The sequence below is a fragment of the Castor canadensis genome, chromosome 10 (genome assembly GCF_047511655.1).
Source record: "Castor canadensis chromosome 10, mCasCan1.hap1v2, whole genome shotgun sequence".
NCBI classification, from domain to species: Eukaryota; Metazoa; Chordata; class Mammalia; order Rodentia; family Castoridae; genus Castor; species Castor canadensis.
The window spans coordinates 7,796,207-7,816,741 of record NC_133395.1 but is presented as its reverse complement, the minus strand read 5'-3'; positions in this window follow the sequence as shown (position 1 = coordinate 7,816,741).

Genomic DNA, 20,535 nt, shown 5'->3' with positions numbered 1-20,535 from the left:
ATCATAAACATTCAAAAACACTGTCATATAAAAAGTAGTCAAGGGCTGAGGTTGTGGCTCAAGTGGAAAAACTTGTCTTGCAAGTAAGAGGCGCCAAGTTCAAACTCAGTACCACAAGTGAAAAGGTTGTTGAGAATTGTTATAAAACCTTCCCTTCTATAACCATTTCCTGGGAAACCTGATTCTATATCCCTGAGTCCTGTGAAAGACACATCATGCAGTAGAGTGAATTAGGGCATATCTGCATTCGTTCACCTATGCTGGGACCTGCTTTGTTGAGAGCCATTGCACCTCCTTAATGACCATTTGGGGAAAGAACTGTATCCACACAGATAGCTGCTATGTGAGAGGAAGAAGATATTCTTTTGATTCATACACTGTGTGTTTGTGTGTGTGTGTGTGTGTGTGTGTCTGTGTGTGTGTGTGTGTGTGTGTGTGTGTGTGTGAATAATCCCTCAATTGGAAAAGGCCCCAAGACAAAACTGAGTATCAGCTAGAACAGGCTCTAGAAGTTTGATTCAGGTTCACTGTCATAAAGATAGGCTGCCCATATATCAAAATGATGGATACTGAAAATTCATCATATAAGACAGACTAAGATATTACGCAAACACAGAAATATTGGAAAAATATAACAAATTCAATGAAGTCTCAGGGTATAGTATATATGAATCCAGAAAAAAAGGAATCCCTACTTGGCAGAAAGGAAGGTAATTCAAAATGAGAGCAAGCAGTGAGAGTCTGGCCCAGGAAATTCATAGGAAATAATACAGAATAAGAATAACTTATAAATCCCCAGCTTTTGAAGTGGGGATTCTAATTTCTACAGGAGAAGGAGACTTAGGCTGTGATCACAGTTTATAAGAGTACAAAACTGAGCAACTTTCATAAGCTTAGGAGATATGAAAAGATCTCTGTTATTCAAAATGGGAATTATAAAAATTTTACACATCAGCCAAGAAAGACTTTCTACACACATGTGTAATATTTCACATCCAGAACTTAGACATGATGGCTTAGGGATTATTGTAACCATATTGCATTATGAAGTTCCTTGAGCATGGTAGAAAATAAAACAAAAAGGCAGAACTGATAGCCAGAGAGACAAGTTTCTTTAAAGACATGGCAAAACATCCATTTTAACTTTACATTTCTGCCTCTAAAACTGTTTTACTTGTGACAATAAACCCTAATACACTGAAGGCATTGAATTCGAGTCTTTGTTACTAAAATCCAAAAGTAATTGTTGACAGAATAAAGTGATCCTGCAACAAAAAATTGGACTCAATCATAATCAAAGGAAGGGATTTAAGATCTCCAGGAGGTCACTTCATGTTTATTTATGGGCTGATTGATCATACCTGCTCTTTATTGAAAGTCAGATTCACTAATTAACAAAATGTACCATAAAGAATTTCAAGCAATATTTGGTAGATTCTATATCCCAAATCTTGATGACTAGATTTATTTTCCTAATTTGTGAAAAAAAAAATGCCTTAGATATGGATAGAAGTTTGGAGGTAGACACAGATATTTAGAAAGCTGAAACTGTAAAAGGTTGTCTTTAAACCATGACAGCTGTAAAAGCCATCTTGTTTCCCATTTTAGCAAAAGTATTTTAAGCATCAAAAGCAACACAAAATGGCTCTAAAGAAATAATGACATAATGATAGATGGTGCCTAAAAAAGCATTCAATGATTTTTGTGGAATTCACTTTCATCTTCTGGTTAATTATGTAATTAGGTGAAAATCCATATAGCCCTTCTTGTCATTTCCATCACAGACTGCAAATTTTCTAAAAACCAGTAGTAAAAAATGAAAACATTCTCACTTGCCACTTAGTTTTTCAATAATGATCAGATAAGAAAAGGAATTTGTGTTAGGAAATGTGAGGAGTTAAAGCATCTGTGTTAGCCAGTATGTGAACCTAAATTCCTGAAGTTTCGTGTTACAGAATCAGTCTGTTTTGCAACATTTCAATATTCATCCAATATTTATGAATATTGTTGTATGTAACCTGCCAGACAGCTGGTAGTGTGACAGGCCTTTGCATGAAGTCGATAAGTCATTAGCAGTCTGTGAAAAGTGAACGGGTCTGGTTGTAGATATTGATAATTGCTGACCAGAAAGGTGATGTTTTAAGTAAACAGGCCTCTGTGAGCATCTCACATCTTACTCTCTTGGCCACTATTTTCGCTAACTGCTCAACCACACCAGGCAGGCCATTAAATGTCCCTAAACAGGTATTTCAGTGGATTCAAATGAGAATCCTGATGAATAAACTATACTCTGTTAGATGTTCAGAGTGCTCTATTGCAGAAGCTGGGAACAACTTTCAATATTTTCATTGCAGAGCTGAGCAAATCAAGAACAAAATAAAGTAAGTGACTTCTCACTAAGCCAATCAGTAAAACAAACAAGAATTGGTCCCCAAACCCCAGAATATCCTGGCCAGCCTTTGTCTTCATGAGTGACAGATGGTCAACTTCGACTATTTGATAGACCAGGAAAACTACCAATTAAATAGTGTTGACTGAATACTTGCCTACTGCCTGCTCTGTCACAATAAAGTCTCATTAACTGACAAACTATTTAATAGAGTGGCATAGGAAAATACACATTCCCTCACTAAAGAAAAAATATATCTGTATATCCTTCTCAAAGAATCTGTTCATAATTATGTAGCTATGTGTTAAAGGCAAAGTAAAACTTAGATCAAAATTGTAACTATGAGTCTGTAAGATTGTTACAACCTGGAATTTAAAATAACACACAAATTGTAATAAAAAGAACATATAGTCAATGTTCTATCTTGAAAGAATTTCAGGAAGTTAATCTACTATTTAAGAATATTACCATTCTTATGATTTATCACCCAATATTTACATAGAAATAGTATTAAAATGAATTACTATAATCAATACGGGAAAACTCAATAACTATAATTCTTGACATATAGAGAATATATAATATATGTATATATAAATGACAGTAGTTTAAGAAACTCAAATCTAAGCTCAATTTTTTTAAGATAGATGTATTATTCAGTGTTTCTAGTTGCTAAACATATCTTCACCTTTGTTTTAGTACTTAAATTCTCTAAGATGGGTAAAACAGGGATCATTCCAAACATAACAAATATTGAATTTGGGAAGGGCATAGAGCATCAAGAATAATTTTGAGGAGCTGAAGATGTAGCTTAGGGGAAGAGCTCTTGCCTAATGTACTCACTGCTATGGGTTCAATACTTAGCAATACAAAAAATATGAAAAAAATGAAATTTTGAAAAATTGAAAAAATTTAATGAAGGATCCTGAAGTCTGTTACTGTGCTTCATTTTAGGAGATCATGGGGTTTAAGAAAACTGAGGGATTAAAAATTGAGGAGCCACAATGAACAAAAACACCTTCACAGCACAAATTTGGTGGACAAATACAAAGATGGTGATAAGCCACAGAATCAGGACATTTATTTTAGGTTCTGCAATCTTTTTCCTCTTCAGCTGAAAAGTTTATTAAGATTCCCAGGTTAGAATAGATGCCAGGTGGAGTGCCACTGAACCATTCAAAGACATTATGGAAGTGAATGGAAAGCCAAATATGAAATGACCTACAAGAGGTATTCATCTGTGCAGGAGCATCAGAAAAAAGAAAAAATGTTTGTGTGTAAGGAGGGGAAAATTAGGGAAAAAAAAACCAAAGAGGACAAAAGAAAAATAGAAAACTTCATGCTAAAGCCAACAGTAAGGCTGAGAAACACCGGGGTTTCATCTCAAAGGAAACTGGAAATACATTTCCTATGAAACTGGACATACTCCCAACTTGAGAGCCCCCCTGCTGGGTCGGGAATGTTGATGACATCTATTATAAAAGGAGGACATTTCATGGGATCCCCAGGCTTTGGATAACTCTTTACCAACTTATACATCAAAGGATTTAAAAAATACTCAACTTCACTATCAACCAACTTAAACTAAAAGTTGAGGCAAACAATTGGCAAAAACAACAACAAAAAAAATCAACCACTTGATACTTATAGAATGAGGGGGAGAAAAAAATGATATTAACTCTGGTGTTTATGGTGATAATGATGACACCATTTTTAGTCTTAGTGGTTAATATGATTGTAAATATTTGCATGCATTTGCTCATTCATTTCTCTCCTCAGCATGCTAAAGTTATTTTCTAATTTTGGTAACTAAGGCATAAGACAGTGAAGTCTGTTTTGGAAATCCAGGAAAATCTGGCAAGTGCTGAAGCCTAGATTCAAATTCTGGGGCATTATACAGATTCTAAATGATGAAAAATAGTTGTATGATGCTACTGTGTACAGCTCGGTCTTCTACATGTGGGATCCTTACTCACCTCAGAGCACCCAGGGCACAGCCTAGCCATAGAATTTGGCCAATCATTCTTCTATTGGAAAATGTCTCTCCCAGTGATTGTCTTAACTTTCTCACTGCCATCAAGCTCTGTCTTTACTTCAATCTTACCTTCTCACAGAGAACCACGAAAGAACTGTTTCACACTGAAATTTTCCTTTCCCCACTCCAACACCAACACCTATATGCTCTTAGCCCTGCTCTAAATCTTGAATTTTTCTCGTTTGTGTCAACTTCCAACATACCTTAAAATTAACTTTTATTTTGTTTATTTTTAATTTTATCTTATTTTGGCTGGATGTAAACTCTGTGAGGCCAATGATCTTTGACTGATTTGTTCATTGAAGATATAGAACTGTGCTTCACATATTTTCAACACTATAAAAACAGAAGTGTAATGAAAAATGGATAAGTGGAAAATAAGTAAAATAGGAAGTGAACTATGACAACATACATGACAAATGAATGCACAGTAGCTTTGAAATAAATAGGAAATGGTCTTAGAATTACATCATAAAATAGTTTAGATAGAATTAAAGGTATATTATGTGAAAGCTTCAGTGTTGATAAATCCCTACAAGTAAAATATTATAACAGAGAGAGAAATATACATTATAATTTTGAGAGAAATAATGATCGCTTTCCTTACTTTTAGAAAACCAAAGAAATGAAAGGATTATGAGTGAGAATATTATGACATTTGTTGCTGTTTTATCACATATATTGTATTCTCATATTTGTGTACATATACATTAAACTACAATATTGTGTATGATACGAGGTTTTTCATATAAACTTCTGTTATAGCAGATAAGCAATATCCATCAAATTTAAATAAGCATGGTCTTCAACCCAGAAATCTTACTCTTACTATCAAAGGAGTACAATTGGACAAGTTAATAAAAATTTTAAAGCAAGGTTATTACTTACATGTTTTTATAAAAACAATAAAATATTTTAAAACTTCCTGAAATTCCATTATTATGTAATGGTTGACTACATGGTATACCCATGCAAGGAGACTATTACTGTTACTTAGGAAAAATATAAATATGTAAGTTTAGTGATGTATACTAAGTATATAGTACATGTTAGCATAGAAAAGCACCCTATATTATTAACTGGAATAAAACATGCTTTCAAAAGTAGCATACCCAATATGATTCTATGCATATAAAGTTATCCAGATGTGTGTGATTGACAGGTAATTCAAAGTTTCTTCTGGCACATGGAATCTTGAGATAATTTTAACTTTCTTTATCCTTTTTGGCTTGTATTATATTCTTTACAAATATTGAAACCTTTTGTTGAAAAACCCTAATTATGGGAAAGAGAGAGAGAGAGAGAAGTTAAAAGGTAAGTCATATGGGGGAAAGGAAGATGAAAGAAGGGAAACATTAGCCACATAGGCAAAGCTTTATGCTTCACAAGAGGCCTGCAGAACAGTATTCAATCAATACAGTGAGCTAGCAAGACATGGTAGTATCTTTAATGATTAGTTAGGATTAGAGAAATAGAACAACTACCCTATTTACAAGATCTAAATTCAAATGTTATTTGTAGAATCTCAGAAGTAAAATAAGAAATGTCATTGGAAATCATATCATTCTAGGAATTCATAGGTATTAAACAATACTCATAGATTTCTTTTTATATTGGGAGAAATCATTATTTCTTAAATTTGTTTGCTTATTTATTTAATTATTCAAAGTAACAGATTATCTAATTGTTCTCTTAACAGATATAGCCAGGAAAAAAATAAATGAATAAAAATAAAAATGAAAAATTAACCCTAACTTGAACTCAGATTCTTGAGTTGAAGTATCAGAAGCAAAATAAAGAGGAAAAAATACTTTGATCATGTAAGACTAAAAATTAGATTTATTATGAAGTAGATTTATGGTGATTCAGTTTTCAAATGAAATAAAGAACTGCTATTGAAGAGGAATGGTAAAAATATCACCATTTCTTTTAAATTTCAGTTCAGTTAGAATAAAGAGGAGGAGCAAGGTGTGAAGAGAATAGATGCTGAGGGGTGCATCTGACTGTTCATTCAGCCAGAACTGCTTTCAGCTCACAGTCTGAACTCTACTTTCAGAAAAGATAAAACCTCAGTGTAATTAAGAGACATTGCCATGTAGTTTGGACCAGAGAATACCTCACATCAAGTGAACTTGAGCTAAGGTAGACGGAAGACATGGAGACTGTCTTGCAGAAAGTCAGAGCAAGATGGAGACAAAGCCACCAAGAGAAAGGAGATCTCTACAGGCAGGAAAGAAGCTTGGTCCTGGGACTGGCAGTGCTAGGGAGGAGGCCTTGGCATCAGAAGAAAAGAGGAAGCAGGGCCAGCTAGGTCACTTACAATAAAGTTCTGACTCTATTCTAAGGAACCCTGGAACCATTAAAAAGTTTTAAATGGAAAGATGACCATCTTATTTTTCATTTTTTCAATTTTTTATTACCATATATTAATTGTACAAATAGGTTTTGGTGTAATATTTCCATACATGCATAAAATATATTTAATTGTAATCACTCTTCCAATTACTCTTTTTTATTTATTGCCCCATTTTTATTACAATTCTAATGGGTTTCATCGTCCTATTCACATACATTCAAATAACATATTATGACCATATTCACCCCCATTATTCTGTCCTTTTGTTTTATTTTTCACTCACAAAATGAAACTTCTGGCTTCTGCACAGAGAATGTGTTTACACCCAGAGTTGATGAAGCAGACTGTTAAAAATCTGTTATAATCAGACAAGAAGATAGTCCTAGCCGTGAAATGGGTAGACATGCTAACAGTAAGAACATTTGCAGGAAGGTTGGATGTAAGGAACAAGGGAACAAAAAAGAAAAATATGAGTTTACACAGTATCATTTGTAAGTGTGTGTGTGTGTGTGAGAGAGAGAGAGAGAGAGATGTCATACCAGTGTGGATATAAGTAAGTGCTTCACTAAAGAAATAAAACATATGAGGGAGAACATACGATTTTTGGTCTTTTGGGCCAGGCTAACCTCACTCAGAATGATGTTCTCCAATTCCATCCATTTACCAGCGAATGATAACATTTCGTTCTTCTTCATGGCTGCATAAAATTCCATTGTGTATAGATACCACATTTTCTTAATCCATGATCAAGGGCAAACACAACAATGGCATTGGACTTTGAGCACATGATAAAAGCGAGAGCAAACAAGGGAGGGGTGAGAATAGGTAAGACACCTAAAAAATTAGCTAGCATTTGTTGCCCTTAACGCAGAGAAACTAAAGCAGATACCTTAAAAGCAACTGAGGCCAATAGGAAAAGGGGACCAGGAACTAGAGAAAAGTTTAGATCAAAAAGAATTAACCTAGAAGGTAACACACATGCACAGGAAATTAATGTGAGTCAACTCCCTGTATAGCTATCCTTATCTCAACCAGCAAAAACCCTTGTTCCTTCCTATTATTGCTTATACTCTCTCTACAACAAAATTAGAAATAAGGGCAAAATAGTTTCTGCTGGGTATTGAGGGGGTGGGGGGGAGAGGGAGGAGGCGGAGTGGGTGGTAAGGGAGGGGGTGGGAGCAGGGGGGAGAAATGACCTAAGCCTTGTATGCACATATGAATAATAAAAAAAAAAAGAAAGAAAACAAATTCATGTAGGCAAACTGTGAAAATTTTTTAATTAATATATAACATTTAAAAACAATTAAAGTTTTAGTTTCCAGCCCAAAACAAGGTCAAAATGGGTTCATGGATAGTCATGACCTTTCTCTAACTTGACTCCCCAAATTGAACAGGAAGTAGAATGAGTGGGGCTATGACTGGACGTGAATGGCTGTGAGCACTGATGTATATATGCACTTCTTTAACCACATCAGTATACAAATAAAATCATAGTCACTTGTTCAATTAATTGGAAATATCTATTTTGGACAACATAGTTTAGCAGGCATTAAAATTTTGTCTAGTGCATTTTCAGCTGCATTTTTAAGATCTGAACTATATCAGTGAATGTTTCCTAAAGGATATTGGATGATATCTTAATTTACATTTTAATGTCACAAAATATCTTACCACTATTAAAATGATAATTAATATAACTTAATCATTACAGATAAATGCAATTTTCCCCTTGGTCAGCCAGCACAGAATGAGTCTCAAATTCATTGTAAATTCACCGAACTTCACATTTTGTATTTTGCAGGTAAATTTGCAATACTTTTTCTTTCAAAAACGCATACAACCTTATTTTCTCTAAAGACACAAAATAGAGGGAAATTTTGCCACTTTTAAGGTCAGTGCATTTCTAGCATCAACACTTAACAGAAAATATGTACAGGAAAACTTAGAATGACCAATCATTCTGCTTTACCTGGAAATTTCCCAGATTTACCCTGGGAAATCTGTATCTTGAGAAAACTTTCAGACCTGGGCAAAACAGGATATTTGGTTGCCAGAAGGAGAAGCAAAGCTGTGTGTAACAGCAGAAAACATCCAATACACAGTCTCAGAATGATAAGCGCAGGTGGTGTTCTGCATGTTACCATATATGTAATGCTTTAACCCAGAAGCTCGATCTAGACATTTGACAACTAGTTATGACTTTTGGACTTTGTTTTTGATGCCATAATCATGAGCATAGATACAAATAGAGCACAATGTAAGTGATAAGTGTACTGTGCTTGGCAACCACAGAGGAAAGCAAGCTTTGATCTCAGAGACTCTTGAGAAAATGTTAGGAAAAATAGAACACAACAAAAACAAGAACAAAGCCTTGTCACTCTTTCTCTCTTTTAAAAAGCCTTTTGTGACAGCTGTGTGGTGATATGCACGTCAAATTCAGGCCCCACTGCCATAGCTGCATTCAACTTTGACAACACACCCACCTGGCTACTCCAAGTGCTCTCCCTTTATGTGCTTTGCTAAGTGGCCTCTACCTGTTCTCTCCTCATTACCACTACTATGCTTTTGAGGAAAGCATCCCTCCTCACTTTGCCTGAATCTATAGGAACTAAAATATTTTTTCACATTATTCTATTGCTGACGTGTATTTTATTTTTCCTAAATTGATCAGAGTGAAATGAAATATGGTGATTTTTGTTAGCAGAGTTCTTGAGTATCATTTCTTTGTCGCTGACTTTGATGATGAAGGGCCATTTTTGGTCTTAAAAAGTGACCACAGAAAATCAAGTGAGAACGTCTTACTCACAGTCACAGAAAGAACAAGCGAAATAACAGAGAACTAAATATAAGATTGGATCTTAAGCTAATGACTCAAGATAGGGCTAAACATAGTACTGTGGTTTGTTTTATAATATGTTTGCTTTACTGAACACATGTACAACTTAATGTTGATGGGAATTTTAATATGGTTAATAAATGTCAATTCAGTGTGTTATCACCACATCACAGCACAATCACAGGCTATGTCTACACCAAGAATATTTTTATTGGGCTTAAGGTTTTAGAGAATTGTGAACTGCTAACAATAGTTTTTCATTTCATATAGTTTGTCAAGTTCTAATTTTTCATGGAAAGTCTTTGTGTGCTTACTTTTTATAATTAAATAGTAAGGAAATATGCAATGGGGGTAAAGAGTGCTTGGAGCTGAGGGTGTACCCATGCTGCAATCCCAGGAGCTAAGGAGATGACAGTCACAGTGCTAGGTCAGCCCAGGCAAAGTTAGTGTGACCTTATCTCAAAAACAACATACACACTGAAGGGCTGGGGGTTTTGCTCAAGTGGTAGAGCACTTGCCTAGCATTCTGAGGCCCTGTGTTTAATCCTCAGTACTGAAAAGAAAAAAGTCTCACATTAGTTTTGCCAACCAATTTGAGTAATCTTCAAATTGTGTTAGTACAGTAACTTAAGATGGAGAGAGGCAATCCATACAAAGGGGTCCACAATACCCTCTTCACTGTTTTGTATCTAAAGCAGAATGTCAGTTCATATTTGTACATACACACACAAGAACACATGCACACAGACATAGGTACATAGATGTATATTTGCATAAGTATATATTTTCACTTTTTAATAATTTAATTAGCAGCATCCATTGGAAGAATGAGTATGAAATTTAAGAAAAATTGAAATAATAATGCTATATGAATTATGATACCTGAATAGAAATATTTGAATTTTAAAACTAAGGCAATTTACTGGTATATAAGACTATATACAAAATGAGCCGATGTGATTTCCTGCCTTTTCAAGTCCACATGTTTTCCTATCTAATCATTTGTCTTTATTTTACTAAAACTTTCCTTAAATGACATAGAAGCGATTTATTTAATCTGACAACATATTCTTTTTATTTTTGTGTTTCTAAATAAAAGCATTGGTAACAGGAAGAGAGAAGGTAGACATGTATAGCAGCAAATCAGGAAGTAAAGAAATGTTGACTTGTAGTTGTCTTTGGTCAGCTTTAATTTGCTGTGTGTGTTCAGTGGGCATGTTTTAAACTAGTCCATTAATACCACAAAAAGATGGTAGGTGTGAGCTACCAAATAACAAAGGCATGTCTATTTTCTTTTGGCAAAACTAGAATCACAGAGTAAAATTTTTCTGTCTATTCTCAGTCTTCCACGTGTTCTTTTATCCTATTCTCTAAGAATATGCTCAACTTTCTACCAAATTTCGCCATCAATAATGTGTTGATATAAACCTCTGTGATCTTTCTCTTAGATTATGGCCATAGTCTCTTAACTGATTATCTACTTCTCAACTTCCTGCATATAATTCATTCTACACGTAGGGCCCAAAGTATCTACACACACACACACACACACGCACTCACACACACACACACACACTAAATGACACTATTTCCTTCCTCCTAACCTTGCAATGGTTTCTCTTCATGCATAAATAGTAAGCCCCAGGACCCCTGACTCTGGCTCCTTCATGTGAACCTTCAGCATCATTTTCTGTCCTTCTCGGTGCTTGCCAAGTCCTATTTACTCTGACCCCTGACCTAATTTTCCTAAAACTTGACAAGATTCTTCCTATACTGGGGTCTCTGCTGCATCCCTCTATGAAAAGCTCCCACTTAGCACCTAGGTGTTTTTGCAAGATTTACCCCAGTCTTTGCCACCACTCAGATCTTAACTTAAATGTGTCCTTGTCACAGACAGTTTTGCTGGACATACTAGCTAAATTCACCAACTCCCAAACCCCTGTATCACTTTAACTTTCCTTACAATGTCTCCGTACCATTTGTCACTCTTCAAAATGACTGAAGGTTTGTGAGTGTCTGTTCTACAAAGAGAAACATTAGTTACGTAGGACTTGAGATAAATAGCATGCTCCATTATTTACTTGTTTGTGTTTTGCACTGTGGTGGTAAGCTTTTGTACATGCTAAGTATACCCTTTACCACCACCTCACCTGTTTATTCTTATTCTTTGTTGATCCACAGTCCTAGATAAGTGTCTGGCAGACAGTAGGTGATGTGGGATAATATACAAATGAAGAAATGGTTAAACAAAAAGCTAAAGAATCTTGTTTTAGTAGATGACCACAAACTCAAGAGTACTCGGTGAGTGAAATTTAACCATTTTAATCAAACGTAAAATTTTTAGGAAAGGAATCCTTATTATTTATAGTTAATTACATTTCTCTTTCTCTTTCCTTCTCTCCTTCCTTCTTTTTTCATGCCTTTCTTCCCTTCTTATTTCCTATTAATATGAATAAAAAACAGTTAATTCCCTTTTAGCATATCAAACAATGATTGCTTGTTAAAGCATTTGCCTGTTGAATACTTTAAATTCCTTGTAAGTCGAATATTAAAAAGCAATCCATGCAGGAGTACATAGTATAGGTCAAAACAGGGACTTGAAAAAAGCTGGACAGCATTTTTCTCCCCATGCTATGGAGAACTTTTGGTTTGTGAGGCCTGACTGAAAAACACAAGTGCATTCCTTTGTGATTGGAATCAAAGCTATTGAAAGTAGCTCAGTGTTTTCCCAAAACATTAGTGACATAAAAAATCACTCACAAGAAAATGAGATGAGTGGATAAAGTCTTTTTCATGATTTCACTGGATTCCAATCCTCATCTGTTTAATCTGCTAATAAAAAGTGTTTACTGTGATGATCTTTATCACTCAATAGAAAAAAATGTATCTTTTAAAAATGTAATAAAAACTCTGTTAAGCTGGTTAAACTATCTCTAATAGCCCTTTTAATCACAAAATCTTAAAATGGGCCATACAAGATAAAAATGTTGATTTAAAAGAAAAGAAAGAGACCAAAAGTCAGTGTTTTCAAAGTAACTTAGAATGAATGCTGAAAAACGTTGACCTGGGTCATTGTATTGGGTGGTGTTCAAAGAAGTCAGCCAAGGAGCACAGGTAATGAGAAAATGCCAATATCAGAAGCACAGCCTTGCTCAGTATTGGTGGCTTGAGTCACTGAGAATTGCTGAATGGAGACCTTTGTAACCCGCTCTTGTTAGATGAACCAGCTGTGCTCTGCATTTGTAGCTACAGGCAATGAACTCACAGCCTCCATAGGACCTCCACAAAATGAAGCTACATCAACGGTGGAGAAATAATTCCTTTCTAATTTATGATATTCATCTCTTCCAGTAATTTGTTTGCTAATATGCCGGCAATCGATAGACAGCAATGAAAAAGAAATTTGCTTTCAAAAGCGCTCTTCATTAAATCACACTGGCCCCACACGGTGACTGAATTTGTTTCATTACTCAATGGTACTTTCATGTCCCGTGTGTGGCTCTCATTATTACAGATCATTTTTCCTTGGGATGTGTGATTTAATTTTAATGCCTGAATCTAAATCAAAATCTTCTGCTACTTAGAAACTCTCTGGTGTAATAAGAAAGCAAGGTTTATTTTGCCTTTGTGCTTGAAAATGTTTTGCTCTGTTTCTAAATTATGATAAAAATTGATATGAACAAAAGAACAGTGCAAATGAGGTATAAAGTTTTCATTCCTTAGATACATACACGATCCAATTCCCTCTTAAAACAATGCTATTACCTTTAGGTAGCGTCCTGGTTCTTGGCTGATGTGATCATTGCACAATGTCTTAGTTTGATGGGGTGGAGATTCTCCTGAAACATTTCCTTGTGGCGTATTTCCCATGCTTTTTGATTCAAAACTGTTTTGTTATTTGTAGTTATTCTTTTAATGCTTGAATTGCTTGTCTTTCTTTGCTGATCTCTTCAAAATGCTAGAAAAATTAAAGCATTTCCTAAGCTGGAGTATTTCCAAGACAAGCCATGATCTAAGAGAGCAAATTATTTTCTTTGTTTCCACTGGGAAGCCAATAAGTTCCCTCCACCCAGCACACCTTCTGAAGACCAGGCTCTGGCAGGTGTGGTAGCTTTGCCTATCTGGCAACTGTGGCCCCAAAGAGAGCTGGTGTGCCAGCATGAGGGAAAGCCAGTTCATTCATCGCTGAGGAAGTTTTTGAATTAGTGTGTAATGAAGGGCATGATGAAAGCATTTTTCATTTTACAAAATTTAAATTTCAAATACGGAACTAGAGACAGCATAGAAGTATCAGCTTAAGTCATTAACCTCGAAATACTGCCATAAGGCAAAAGAAAATAATAATGTGTTTGACACCAAACAAGGAATGTTTGCATTTAGATAATAAGTGTTATTATGGGGCCTGTGTTTTGCACCTATAAGCCAAAAGTTGATGTTTTTCTTTTTTTAAGTAACGGCTCTCACTACACCTTGAAAAATAAACAGGGAGTTGTTTTATAACAGCTTCTGAGTTTTCCTACCAGCAGTTCCTCTGCTTTGTGTGAGGTCCTTCTCAACTGCCCCTGAGCATCTCCTTCTGTCCAGCAGTACTGCACACAGGCCTTTGGTTGGCTACCCCTTGTTGGCTATGGACATAAGGTGAGAGAAAGATGGAAACACCCTTTTTTTCCCTCTCTTCTGTTTTAATTTTCAGGGCCATATCTTATGGCTTAATCAGAGTCTATATTAGAAGACAATATTTAGGAAGGGAAATAATGTACTCTCCTAGAATGTAAAATAAGTGCTAAAATTGAATGAGAAAGGATCTGGGGAGGGAGACCCTTCAATAGGATGACTTCTTGGAAATTGCCTTTTTCTCACCTCTCTCCCTTGATCTCTGGTCCCTGCCTGTCCTGATTTTCTCTTAAAGTCAATCAATCTTAGGACACTCAACCCAATATTTTAATTTTTTTTTTTAAGACCTGCTAGGTAATCTTAGTCCAAAAGACTTCCATTACCAGAGACCTTGCCAATGTAGCAACTCCATCTAGAGTGTAGCTGGGGAGCTTGGGCATGACTTTCTGAAGCTTTCTAAGACCTGGGGGGGTGCCCAAGACAGCACTGGGCGTGGCTATCCCTGTCTGACTATTCAGAGTGATTGCTCCCCATCTTCTCCAGATGCTTCCAGATGGCCCACCTTGCTCTTTTTGCGTAATGTGTAACTGTTGAGTAAGAATAAGCAGGTAGGCCAGACTTGGAGGCTTGAACTTGTAATCTCAGCTACTGAGCAGATGAGAATCAGGAGATGATGGTTCCAGTCCAGCAGGAAAGAAATTAGCCAAACCTTACCTCAACTGGGTGTGGTGGCACACAGCTGCAATTGCAGCTATGTAGGAAGCAGATGTAAGAGGATTATGCCCAAAGCTGGACTGAGGCAAAAGCAAGACTTTATCAGAAAAATAAACTATATCAAAAATGGTTGGGTGTGTGTCAATGGTATAGTATAGTGCGTGCATAGAAAAAGCAAAGCATGGAATTCAACCTCAGCACCAACATAAAGTAAAGAATGTGTACCTGCACATTGACATACAAATACCCAGACACATACACAGCCAGTCCCCAGTCAAAATATGAAATGGCAGGACTCATACTTCCGAACAATTTGGAAAAATAGAAACATTTTCCAAAGCAATTACAATTTGGAAGTTTCCTATCCTTAACATTTCACACCAGTTCTTTTCATCAAGTCCTGTTAGACCTTTTCGAAGAGGACCTTGGTTCTTCTTAAATTAGAATGGCCTCACTGTGAGATTTTATCTCTTCAATCAGTTATATTAATTATTTGAAAATGTAGCAAAAATGTATCAAATTATAATTGTAAAAGCATAATTAAATTATTAGATAAGATTCTTTTTCCCCAGTTTTGGGTCATTTCTAAAAGTAGTGATGAAGGTCTAATGCATTAGGAAAGCAATTTGGATGTTTTTGAGAAACTAAAAATGATATTCAGCTAAAGCTTTCCAAAGGAGTGATTTAAGAAAGGTTTTCACAAATAAAATGTACGCTGAGGAGTTTTAAGAAATTTGTACTTGAGGTCAAATGGAGGACATTAAAAATGGAATGTTTCAATCACAAATGCAACACTGTAAGAGAAAAAATCAGCTAGAAAACAGAGAATGCTAATACATTTGAGTTAGGATAATTAAAACATGTTCTGCTTAGATTTAGTTTTAATGTCCTCATGTGAATAGTTCATTGAATGGAACACACTGTCTTATACTGAAGAGCTCACTGTACAATTAATATTCTTTATGTTAAGAGATTTAGCTACCAAGGAGAGAAACAGCAGCTGATATCATGAAGATAAAATAAATTAAAACCAATTGGAATGGAGAGCCACCTTGCCTAACTCAGTTTTCTGAAATCACTTGGAGCATAATGAAATATTTGGTTGTGTTGTTTTTATTATTTTAATATTGATTTATAAGCACTATAGAGCACATTGAGTCCATGCTGTCAATTCACCTTCTTCATTGGTTCCATTCCTAAATGGTTAATTATTGTGATTCCAGTAGTTGATTATGGCAAAATTGGCATCAGATGGAATGATTTTACTATTTACTATTTAGCTTCAATGCAACATAATAAAAATGTTAATACCGAAGAAAATACAAATAAAGAAAGTAATGTGGCAGGATGCACAAATAAGTAACAAAAAGGAAGGATTCTTACAGCCAGCATAGGACAGATCACAATCGCGAATCATGCCCTTCTCTGTCTCTTTCTCATGTGCTCCATGTCATTGTCTCAGTCCTTATCAGAGAAGTTATCATATAAAGTACCTCTCTACAAACTGCATGAATTTTACAGCCTCTATTGAGTTCAATGCAAGGGCATTTTACTCTCCACTTAGCTCATCTGAGGCTTGGAGGGAGGTGGGTGAGAGCCTTGAACTCTTCGTGTTTTATTTTTGCAAGTCTTTGTCAGAGCTTTCAGAATCCATCATATCTGTAAGGCAACACCCTGTCCATGTTTCTGCACATTGTTTGTGTACAAGACTCACAACTGCCACTTCACATCACAGTACATTGATTTTTAATGCTCTTCTAATTTTAGGCAAAAGATGTAGAAATCTTAGCTCAGTAAGGCAGTGTGTACTGACCTGCATTTGAACTTCCTCCCAGCTGCTCCTGGGTTCCTATCAACATTGTTTTAATCTATACTATTTGGATGATGCAATCTCAAATTTTAAAAAATGAAAGGTTTGTGATTTCAAAGGTTTACGACTGGGGGGCAGTCAGAAATAGTATGAAGCTGGGAAGTGACTGCTATACTACAAAGAGATCCATCCTTATGCTCTCTAGTCTTATTGCCTCTTCAGACATGCTGCTTTTATTTCTCCGGCTAAGATGTCGTGGTTGGCTTGTACTTTAGAGACTGTGTGAAGAGTACCTGCTCTGAATAGCACACATATATCACAATTGTGCCACCCAGAGTTTTTGTGAGCTTTGATGCGTGAAATTATTGTAGGAAATAGAGCAATGCAGTGTCCAGACATAGGTATATATGAATGATAATCCTGGAATTTTTCAAGAGGGGAAAAGTTCAATAAGATTGCAGAAAGCTCTTTTAATACAGATTGAAACAGGGAAAGAGGAGGGAGTTAGACTGCAGAGGGCATTTGACCCACACAGGCACAACAGAGGGACAAGCATTCTGAGAGCTCCTCTTTTGAATATATTGGCTTATTCATATTAGTTAGTGAAGGGAATTAATTTTTTATTAGTGTGTAACCCACAAAACCAGTTAGTCTAATGGGGCAAGGTAGAATGCAAATGACTAGAAGACAAAACAGTTCTACCCAGCATACCAAACTTACATTGTGTGAATAAAATCTTTTGTAATTTATAAAATGTTTTTATTTTGAGTTTTACTCTTTGGAATGGATGCATTAAAAAAATACATTTTTCTTTCATTGCTGTCATCCTAACAATGTACTACATTCTGCTTTGGTTCACTTCCTATAATACATTTAAATTAATGGTAGTTTGAAAATGAAATACTATATGATAGGCCTAAGGCCAAAAATATTTTCAAAAGAATTGTGTTATTCCTTAAAAAAGGAAGACATTATACTACATTGTATGGATATTTTTCATTTTTCTGTATTGGTATTTTTAGTCAGATGTTTTCATCAGCACTGTATAAATTTGTGCTGATACACACCTGTAAAATTATTTAAAATTTTATATTTTTATTTTAAGGTGTAATTTTTATATAAAGAAATCAAAGCATTCAATAACTGGATATCCCAATGTAGCCACTATCCAAGCAAGGTTTAGACCATTGTTGTCATCCAGCAAGGTTGCTTTGGTCCCCTTCTTCAACTCCCCACTATCCAAAATCCGAGCTGATTTACATCACTCAAGACAATCAAAATTGGTTTTGCTTGATCTGGGATATCAAACAAATGAATTCATGCCCGTATGCATACACATATACACAAAGGTATGCTATATATATTAATGTGAATTATATATGCGTTTAACCTAGGTTATTTTTGCTGAGCAATGCTGTGAGATTCATTCATGTTTTGGGACATATCAGTAACTATTTCCTTAGTTTCTTAGGAGTATTTCATTGTACAACTCTAGAGTATCGGCTTATCCTTTCATATTTGGTGAACATTTGGGATGCCTCTAGTCTAGGGCTATGAGGTATGAGATTACCATAAATATTTAGTTACAAGTCCTTTTAAAACACATATGTTGCTAGACACCAGTGGCTCACACCTATAATCCTATCTACTTGGAATGGTGAGATCAAGAGGATCATTTTTCGAAAACAGCTCATGCAAATACTTTGTGAGACCCCTATCTCCAAAATAACCAGAGCAAAATGGACTAGAGGTGTGGCTCAAGTTGTAGAGCACCTGCTTTGCAAGTGAGAAGCCCTGAGTTTAAACCCCAGTCCCACCAGAAAAAAAAGCATATGTTCTCATTTTTCTTGGGTAAATAACTAGTAATAGAATTATTGACTGAGAAAGTAGATGTATATTTAATTCTATATGAAACTGCAATTATCCAAAGTGTCTTTTAAGACACATCAGTAATGTTAAGTGCCAAAGTTCCATGTCTTCACCACTGTTTGTTATTTTTAATCAAAACTTCAGTCATTCTATAGATTAGAAAGGTATATTTTATTTTAACCTAAGTTTACATATCCCAACTGATAACAGTGTTGAGCATTCATTTCTTTTCTTTTTTTGGTTTATTTATTCATTTATTCATATGTGATACATTGTTTGGGCCATCTCTCCCTCCTGCCTTCCACCTTCTCCTTCTCTCCCCCCAACCCCCCTTGCTTCCAGGCAGAACCTGTTCTGCCCTCTTCTCCAATTTTGTTGAAGAGAAAAGATTGGGATAATAAGAAAGATAGCGCTTTTGCTAGTTGAGATAAGGATAGCTATACATAGAGATTCCTAGCATTGCTTCCATGCACAAGCATATTACAACATAAATTGGTTCATCTCTACCAGACCTCTTCACTACTTCCTGGTCACCTTCTCATAGTGACCTCTGTCAGTTTAAGATTACTATATTAGCTCCTCTACATTGGGTACATCAAACACTTTCAAATTTTGGGTTTTCTACCTTTCCCTATTCTTCCTGTTTGTGTTCTCCCCTTAGCGTGTGACCCATGTCCAATAATATTACTGCATTTATTTTAGGTCTATAGTCCGCATATGAGGGAGAACATATGATATCTGGCCTTCAGAACCTGGCTAACGTCACTTAAGATGATGTTCTCCACTTCCATCCATTTACTTGCGAATGACAAGATTTCTTTCTCCTTCATGGCTGAGTAAAATTCCCTTGTGTATAAATACCACATTTTCTTAATCCATTCATCAGTGGTGGGGCATCTTGGCTGTTTCCATAACTTGGCTACTGTGAATAGTGCTGCAATAAACATGGGTGTGCAGGTGCCTTTGGAATAACCTGAATCACATTCTTTCAGGTATATCCCTAGGAGTGGGATTTCTGTATCATATGACAGATCTATGTTTAGTTTTTTAAGAAGCCTCCATATTGTTTTCCTTAGTGGTTGTACTAGTTTACATTCCCACTTGCAGTGTGTGAGGGTTCATTTTTAACTGCATCCTTGCCAATATTTGTTGGTGGTGGTGTTTTTGATGATAGCTAATGCAAATCAAAACCATTTGATTTGCATTTCCTTTATAGTCAGAGATGGTGAGCATTTTTTCATGTGTTTTTTGGTCATTTGGATTTCTTCCTCTGAAAAAGTTTTGTTTAGTTCAGTTGCCCACTTTTTCATTGGTTCTTTGATTTTTGGGAGAGTTTAGTTTTTTGTGTTCCCTGTATATTCTGGTTATCAGTCCCTTGTCTGATGTATAGCTGGCAATGTTTTCTCCCACTCTGTGGGTGGTCTTTTCAGTTTAGAAAACTTTCGTTGTGCTGAAGATTTTTAATTTCATGTCCCCCATTTGTCCATCCTTTATCTTAGTTTCTGGGCTGTTGGGGTTTATTGAGGAAGTCCTTGCCTATACCTATTGCTTCCAGAGTATTCCTGCTCTTTTTGTACTAACTTCAGAGTTTCAGGTCTGATATTAAGGTCCTAGATCAATTCTGAGTTGATAATAGTATAGGGTAATAGACATGGATCTAATTTCAGTTTTTTGCAGATGGATAACCACTTTTCCCAGCAACATTTGTTGAAGAGGCTGTCTTTTCTCCATTGTATATTTTTGGCAGCTTTGTCAAAACTAAGGAGGGCATAGCTGTGTGGATTCATATCTGAGTCCTCTCTTTCACTGGTCTTCATGTCTGTTTTTGTGCCAGTACCAGAGCATTCATTTCTTTATGTGCTAATTTCCCACTTGTGTATCTTCTTTACTGAATTGCTTACTCAAGTTTTTC